Genomic DNA, 7,976 nt, shown 5'->3' with positions numbered 1-7,976 from the left:
TTCTCATTAGCCGAATGAAAAATGACATTTTCAAGAAATAAAACTATACAAATTATCCTATTTATACAACTTAAGATACAATCAAGTAAGTTATTCTAAGGCTAACTAACTTAACCATTAAACTGGATTAGGAATTAATAAAGTCCTTTGTTTGGCTTCTCGGGATTTCCTTTCCAATTCCTTAACGTGGTTTTCTATATTCCAACCCCCCTCCCCACAACTTAAGATACAATCAAGTTATTATAAGGCTAACTAACTTAACCATTAAACTGGAGGAATTAATAAAGTCCCTTGTTTGGCTTCTCGGGATTTCCTTTCCAATTCCTTAACGTGGTTTTCTATATTCCAACCCCGCTCCCCCCCCCCCCCCCCCCTCCCCTCCCCTAAAGATGGGAATGAATATTTATCATTCCCATCTTGCTAATGAGGTACTGAAAATTCAGATATCCAAGGGCTTTAGTGAGGATATCTACTATCTGATGCTTCAAGGAATATGTATGTAACACCCCATTATCGTAGGATAAAGATGTCACTAACGTACATAACAAATTACCCAATAAAGAGGTTCATATCCTAAAATATCGCATTTACTAAAAACATTAATTAAACTGAACATAACTATTTTTGAAAACTTAAAACTGAAAATGTAAAATAAAAACATTAACTAACTCTACGAGTGACTTTTTATCCAAAAAAAAAAAAAACATAAAAGAATTAAGTCATTGCACTAGATCTACACCTGGTCCTCCAGCTTTACATCCTTACAACCATCATTTGTGACATTTAAACATAAAAGAGAACAAAGAAACAAACAAACAAACAAAAATGAGTCGAATACTCAATAAATAGTACATCATACTGTAAAATATAACTTAACAAGACTTAATTTTTGAAAGACTCTTCAAACAAACATATATCATTCACAGATTTTCATAGCATATCTATTCATCATCAACATGAGCAAAAACATACATAATCAAAGCAAACATATAAACATGAATACATAAATTACTTGTTTATCTTGTTTTTCACTTATTATATGGTGAACCACGCTTGAGTCCGTGGCATCCCATAACTTGTCATAACATAGAGTGAAGCACGTTTGAGTCTGTGTTTTATTTAACATAAGGTGAACCACGCTTGAGTCTTTGGCACTACATAATATAACTTGTGGTGAACACACTTGGGTCCGTGTCATCCTTAACATAACTTGTGATGAACACACTTAGGTCCGTGTCCTTAACATATCTTGTCATGAACACGTTTGGGTCTATGTCATCCTTAATATAACTTGTGATGAACACGCTTAGATCCGTGTCATCCTTAACATAACTTGAAGTGAAAATCGTTTGGGTTCGTGTTTCACTTAACATATGATGAATCACGCTTAAATCCGTGGCACCGTCTTATCATAACTTGTGGTAAATACGCTTAGGTCCATATCACCCTTAAATATTTTATCTTTCTTAATGCATGAGAACTTATTTAATATCATGAGCTTTTCTAGCATGGCATATACTTGCAAATGGTATAGCATGACATGGCATATCTTTGTATATGGCATAACATATCATGGCATATCTTTGTACGTGGCCTAATATGATCTAAATATAAACATTTCATGGCATACATGATCTGAATTCTATATGAACTTTACCTAATATACTTGATCTAAATACTTCATGATATTACATAGCATATAAGATTTAATCACTACATGAACCTGACATACATGATCTAGGTACTACATGAACATGGCATACATAAACTGGTTATTTTATTACATGACATACTTGACTTAAATTACTACATGAACATTTCATAGCTTCCATGTGATTTAGAATCATTCACTCCATCAAACAACAAATTCATTCATACAAGCATAATGTCATAATTCATCAAAGATCATGAAAGGAATCTAACCTTGACTTAGCTTGTAGCCTAGTGTAGACAACATCATATTTTCATACACCATTAGAAAATTTATAGTACACATGCAATTATATGATCATACTAATTACCTCTTAGCGTTGTTTTCACAATCTCACGTCGTAACTCGTGACCTATACGAGGCACTAGACGTTACTAAACTTTTCTAAAAAAAATGTCGTAGCATTCTAAATACTTAAACATAATACCAAAGAGATAACTCAATAAATATTCACTTATACAAAGATTTCATAAAATAATAATATTTAAAACCCATATCATATTACTTAATATTTTGTGTAAATGTATATCTTAATAATTTTATAAAAATCTAGTTAAAGATTAATTGAAAAATTAACCAAAATGATAAGCTGAAACAATATAAAAGAATACTTTAAAATATACTTAAAAGCCCTTAAATATTTTCTATAAAAACAAGTCTATGACTAATATATTTATTTAAGTAGATAAAGCCCATGTAAAAGTGAAGTTTCTTCTGAAAATATAACCAGCCCAATAAAATCACTAAAACAGTTGCTGAAATGTAATAAAGTAAAGCCCAATTTAAAACACAAGTCCATCTCAATGATACATGTCTAACTAACCTCAAGCCCAGCCCACAAGGAAATTAGTCCACGTATCAGGTTTAAAAAATAAGCCAACATAGTTATTTGAGGGTAAAGAAGTAACTTTTCCAAAAGTTCCTTCAGGAGGATTTACGAAAGTCTACAAAACAAGGGGTTTCAGGGGCATTAAGGGAAAACATCCTAATGGGTATGGGTATTTTTGGGAAAGAAATAAACAAAGCAAATAAAAAGGGAAGAAACAGCTACTGTAGAGGAGAATCGTGCGATGGAAAGGCAACTTACCAAGAGAAGGAGAATCAAGGTGCTAATGGGTCTGGGTGCTGGTCACGGAGGCACAAGCTGGCCAGCAATTTCTGAGGGAGTGGGTGAGACGGGATTGGGCTGGTCGGCACTTTTTGTGACTATTTCTGGCGAGTTGGTTGTTTGTGAAAGTGGTTTTCTTGGTTACAGAGACAGTTACCCTGGGCTGGTGTGTAAAATGTTTTCTGTTTTTTCCTTCTGAGGATCTTGTGGGTTTTATAGATGAGGGAGTGGGAGATGCCATGAGTCTTGAGGAGAAAATTGGATAAAGTCTAGAGTTGAGAATTTGAATTCAACTAAACTTTGGAAAACTACTCCTACGAGGAGAGAAAAATCGATAGGATAAGAGTTTTGAAGTGTTTTAAAAAAAATAGTTTTCTGATTAGGAAATCAAACAGAGAATAAAAAGGGGCTTATAGTTATCAAGATGAATCTTATTCAAAACTAAATTACTACCTCAAAACATATCTAATAATAATAATAATAATAATAATAATAATAATCATAATAAATCATACTTTTGGGATCGGATGTTACAATGTATGATGTTGATGAGACCCTCTTGTAATTTCTCTCAAACAATGTGGCAATCAAGTTGAATATGTTTTGTTCTTTCAGGGTGAACAGGATTATAGGCAATTGCAGCTATTGGCTTACTGTCTGTATAAAGCAAAGCAGCTTGGGTATTCTGGATGTTTAGATCAGTTAGAAGGTATACCAACCATTGGAGCTCACATGTAGTAGAGGCTAAAACTCTATATTCTGACTTAGCAGAAGACCTACTCATTGTAGGTTGTTTCTTTGACTTCCATGAGATGAGTGAGTCACCAATAAAAACTGTAAAACCTATGATACTTCTCCTTAAGTCGAGACAGCCCCCCAATCACTGTTTGAGTATGCTTTCAAATGCAATGGTGATGCTGCAGCCAAGAAAATACCATGTCCAGGTGTGGTTTTAATGTGCCTAAGTACTCTTTTAGCTGCTTGAAGATGTAATGTACTAGGATTAGCCATGAATTGACTCAAAGCTTGGATTGAGTATGCCAGATCAGGCTTGGTAATGGTTAGATATAGAAGTCGACCTACAAGCCTCCTATAGGCAACAACATCAATTAAGAGTTGAGAAGAATCATGTACACTCAAGTTGAGGTTAGATTCCATGGGAAATGCCACTGGTTTGGAAGTAGAAAATCAACTATCTTGTGGTATATCGAGATCATACTTCCTTTGACATAAGGCAATACCTTTCTTTGATCTTGCTACCTCAATGCCCAAAAAATATTTTAATTCACCCAAATCTTTAATTGTGAATGAATCATACAAATACTTTTTGACAATAGCAATCTGCTCAAGGTTATTGGATGCTAAGATCACATCATCAACATAGATTAATAGAACCATCATGCTGTCTGAAGTCTGCTTAGTGAAGAGTGAAGAATTTGATTTACCTTGAATGAACCCAAACTGGATTAATGAGGCTGACAGTTTTGAGAACCATTGTCTTGAAACTTGTTTTAATTCATACAAACTCTTTTTAAGTTTGCAAACTCATGGGTCATTAGGAGAAGCAAAACCAAGTGGTAATTGCATATAGACTTCCTCATTTAATTCTCCATGCAAGAAAGCATTATTTACATCAAGTTGATGTAAATACCAACCCTTTATTGTTGCCACAACTAACAGCACTCTAACTGTTGTCATTTTAGCTACAGGAGAATAGGTATCAAAAAAACCTAGTCCCTCTTATTGAGTATATCCCTTAGCTACTAATCTAACTTTGTATCTCTCAACACTACCACCAGCTTTGAACTTAACACAGTAAACCCATTTGCATCCTATGGTAATTTTTTTGGAGGTAAGATAGCAAGATCCCAAGTTTTGTTAATTTTAAGAGTTTTTATTTCTTCTGCCATAGCATATTTCCATTTAGGTTGAGAGATGGTTTGTTTAAAGGTTTTGGGTCCAGATATAGTGGAAACAGCAGATACAAAGGTTTTGTGTTTATCAGACAATTTGGAATTAGAAAGAAAGAAAAAGATTAAGTAAGGCTTACCAGAAGAACAACTAGGAGATGATTGTGCAGCTGAATGTTTGTGAGTCAAGTTGCCACAATAGTAATCATGCAAATAAGTGGGTGCATGTCTAATTCTTTCAGACCTTCTCAAATTTGTAAAGTCAGTATGTGAAGTATTAGAATCGATTATGACAAAATCAATGACATCAAAATTGTGAGAAGAATTATTTGGTATTGTATGATCATATACTTGAGGAAAATTTGGAACGACATAAAGTGTATGATCACTATCAGGATAGATGGAAAAACTTATTCATAGAAAGTAACATTTCTGGATACCAATATTTTTAGAGTGTTTACGTCTAGAACTTTGTATCCTTTAATGTTAGGCGGAGAGCCTGGGAAAATACATTTGACAACTCTAGGATGGAATTTACCTCAATGATTGGTAAGAGTATTTTCAAAGCATAAGCAACCAATACTTTGAAGTAATTGTAGTCTGGTAAAGTTTGAAACAGTAGAAAGTATGGTGTTTGATTATTAAGAATCAATGAAGGAGTTATATTGATTATATGTGTGGCAATTAACACACAGTCAGACCAGTATGTTAAGGGTAATTTTGACTAAAATAGGAAAGCTCTTGCAACATTGAGTAGATGTTGATGCTTTCTTTCAACTCTACCATTATGTTGAGGAGTTTCTACACAAGATGATTGATGTATGATACTATATTTTTTATAGAAATCTGGCATATTGAACTCTTGACCATTCTCAGTCTAAATGATTTGAACTTGTGTATTAAATTGATTTTGAACATAGGAAATGAAATTGTTAATCAAAACTCGAGTATCTGATTTAGATTTCATAATATATAACCAAATAAATCTTGAATAATCATCTACAACGGTAAGGAAATAGGAATAGCCATAATAAGATGTTGTAGAAAAAAGGCCCCAAATGTCAAAGTGCACCAACTAAAAAGCTTTATTGGAAAGAGTAGTTGACGCAGAAAATGGAAGTTTCTTTTGCTTGGCTAATGGACATACTTCATGTGACGCCCCCAAATTCCGTTTGGGATCGAACGGACATTTGAAGCGTCGAGACATGCAACACAAGGTTACCTGCCCCCATTCATGACATATAAGATGCAATATTCCTAACATGCATCTAACAATATGCAATATTCGTAGCGGATAAATTTTTTCTTTAACAATACTATGCACCAAATTGAAAATATCTCAAATGTTTAAAACATACTTCATACATAAAAATCCATTGAACAACTAAGATCACAACACTAGTCCAAAATGGTTATGATCCAAAAAGTACTAGAGATGCAACTTAATCGTACAAGTAGTAATTTACGTTAATTACTATATTAACATTTATGTCGCACCGTCGCTTAGTCAACTGTGTCTAGTTGATCAGCTCATAATTCTCCTTCAGGTCCTGTAACAAGATCTACCATTTGGGGGGAATGGTAGTTGGGACTACCAAAGTGAGATTTGATTACAAATCTCAGTAAGTTAACAAAAAACTTCCACACAAGCTAATAATGCATGGATGACAGTAAAAGCATAAATGCATAATCAAATTCATAAGTAATTAAAGCATAACTTGGCTTACAACATAGCATAATTGACATAACTTAAATTGAAACATGAACTGAACTTGACTTGACATGAACTTGATCTGAAACTTAACTTAGCATGAACTTGCTTTGAAACTTGAATTAACATGAAAAATACATACTCCATAGTTGTTGTGGCCCCATGTATTTTACGTGTAAATACATACTCCACAGTTGTTGTGGCCCCATATATTCTACACAAGCTTGACTTAACATGAAAAATACATACTCCACAGTTGTTGTGGCCCCATGTACTCTACGTGTAAATACATACTCCACAGTTGTTGTGGCCCCATGTATTCTACGGAAACTTATTATTTAACTGCTTAAATACATACTCCACAGTTGTTGTGGTCTCATGTATTCTACGTGTCACAATTGTTGTATCTCACGTAGTGTATGCACCACAATTGCTGTGACCCCATACATAAGTAATCAAGATGAAACGTGACTGGAATACGAAATGACTGAAGCCCTGACGTAACATAACGTGACTTGAACATAGCTTGAAATACATGACCAACTTGAGATAGAAACATTTCGTAACATGGCATAACATATAATAGACAACATATTTAACATGATATACTTGCAACAGTAAATATTACATGACTTGACATACATGTAATAGATGACATACTTAGCATGACGTACTTGTAAGGTACAGTAATACATGACAGAATATATTATCTAACAGATAAAAAATTGATGACAGAATAAATTCTGTATAATAGACAATTACATGATAACTTGGCATGGCATGACATATATGATAACACACATACATACACTGTAGTTCCTTTACTTAGCACACATACACAGTAGACTGCTAGTAAGTTAAAAGCTAACTTACCTCGATCTCCGCGTTTCTTATAAAATTTCAAGTGCGATCATGAGGAATTGTAATTAGTGATTCTAAAAGTTAGAACTAAATCACTAATAATTTGAAATATGGAAAATACTAACTTAAAGAGTAAAATTTTCATTTTACTCTCTACATGTGGAAAAATGACCGTTTTACCCATAGCTTAAGGATTTTGCATATTAATTCCAAAAGTTTCCAAAATTTACATTCCTCATGTAAATTTTGTCCTAAACTTAAATATCAACTCAGAAAAATTTAAAACAAAACACAACTATGAAGAACACACTATGGCCGAAACATCCATAGACCATTTCCCTTGATTTTTGTTGCAATTCCTTCCAACTTCAAAACTCATGCTTAAACCAAAATTTTGCAACAAACATCTTCCAATCCTAAGTTCAAAACCATACTTAAAACATCCATTTAGAAAAAGCTAATAATTAACACCAAACTTTTTTGTAAAAAGATCCAAACACTTGAATCACAAGTTTTGACCTTAAATCAAAACATCTCCAAGAATTTCAAAAATCAAATCTTACTTCTAACATATTCATAATATCATCCTAATATCAACCATGCTTTAAATCATCAAACTAAAGTCACCAAAATCACAAAATAACATTTGGAGTTTTTGGTTTTACACTTAGTCCA

The sequence above is a fragment of the Carya illinoinensis genome, chromosome 1, assembly GCF_018687715.1.
Source record: "Carya illinoinensis cultivar Pawnee chromosome 1, C.illinoinensisPawnee_v1, whole genome shotgun sequence".
In the NCBI taxonomy this organism is placed as follows: domain Eukaryota; kingdom Viridiplantae; phylum Streptophyta; class Magnoliopsida; order Fagales; family Juglandaceae; genus Carya; species Carya illinoinensis.
This window is presented reverse-complemented; position numbering follows the sequence as displayed.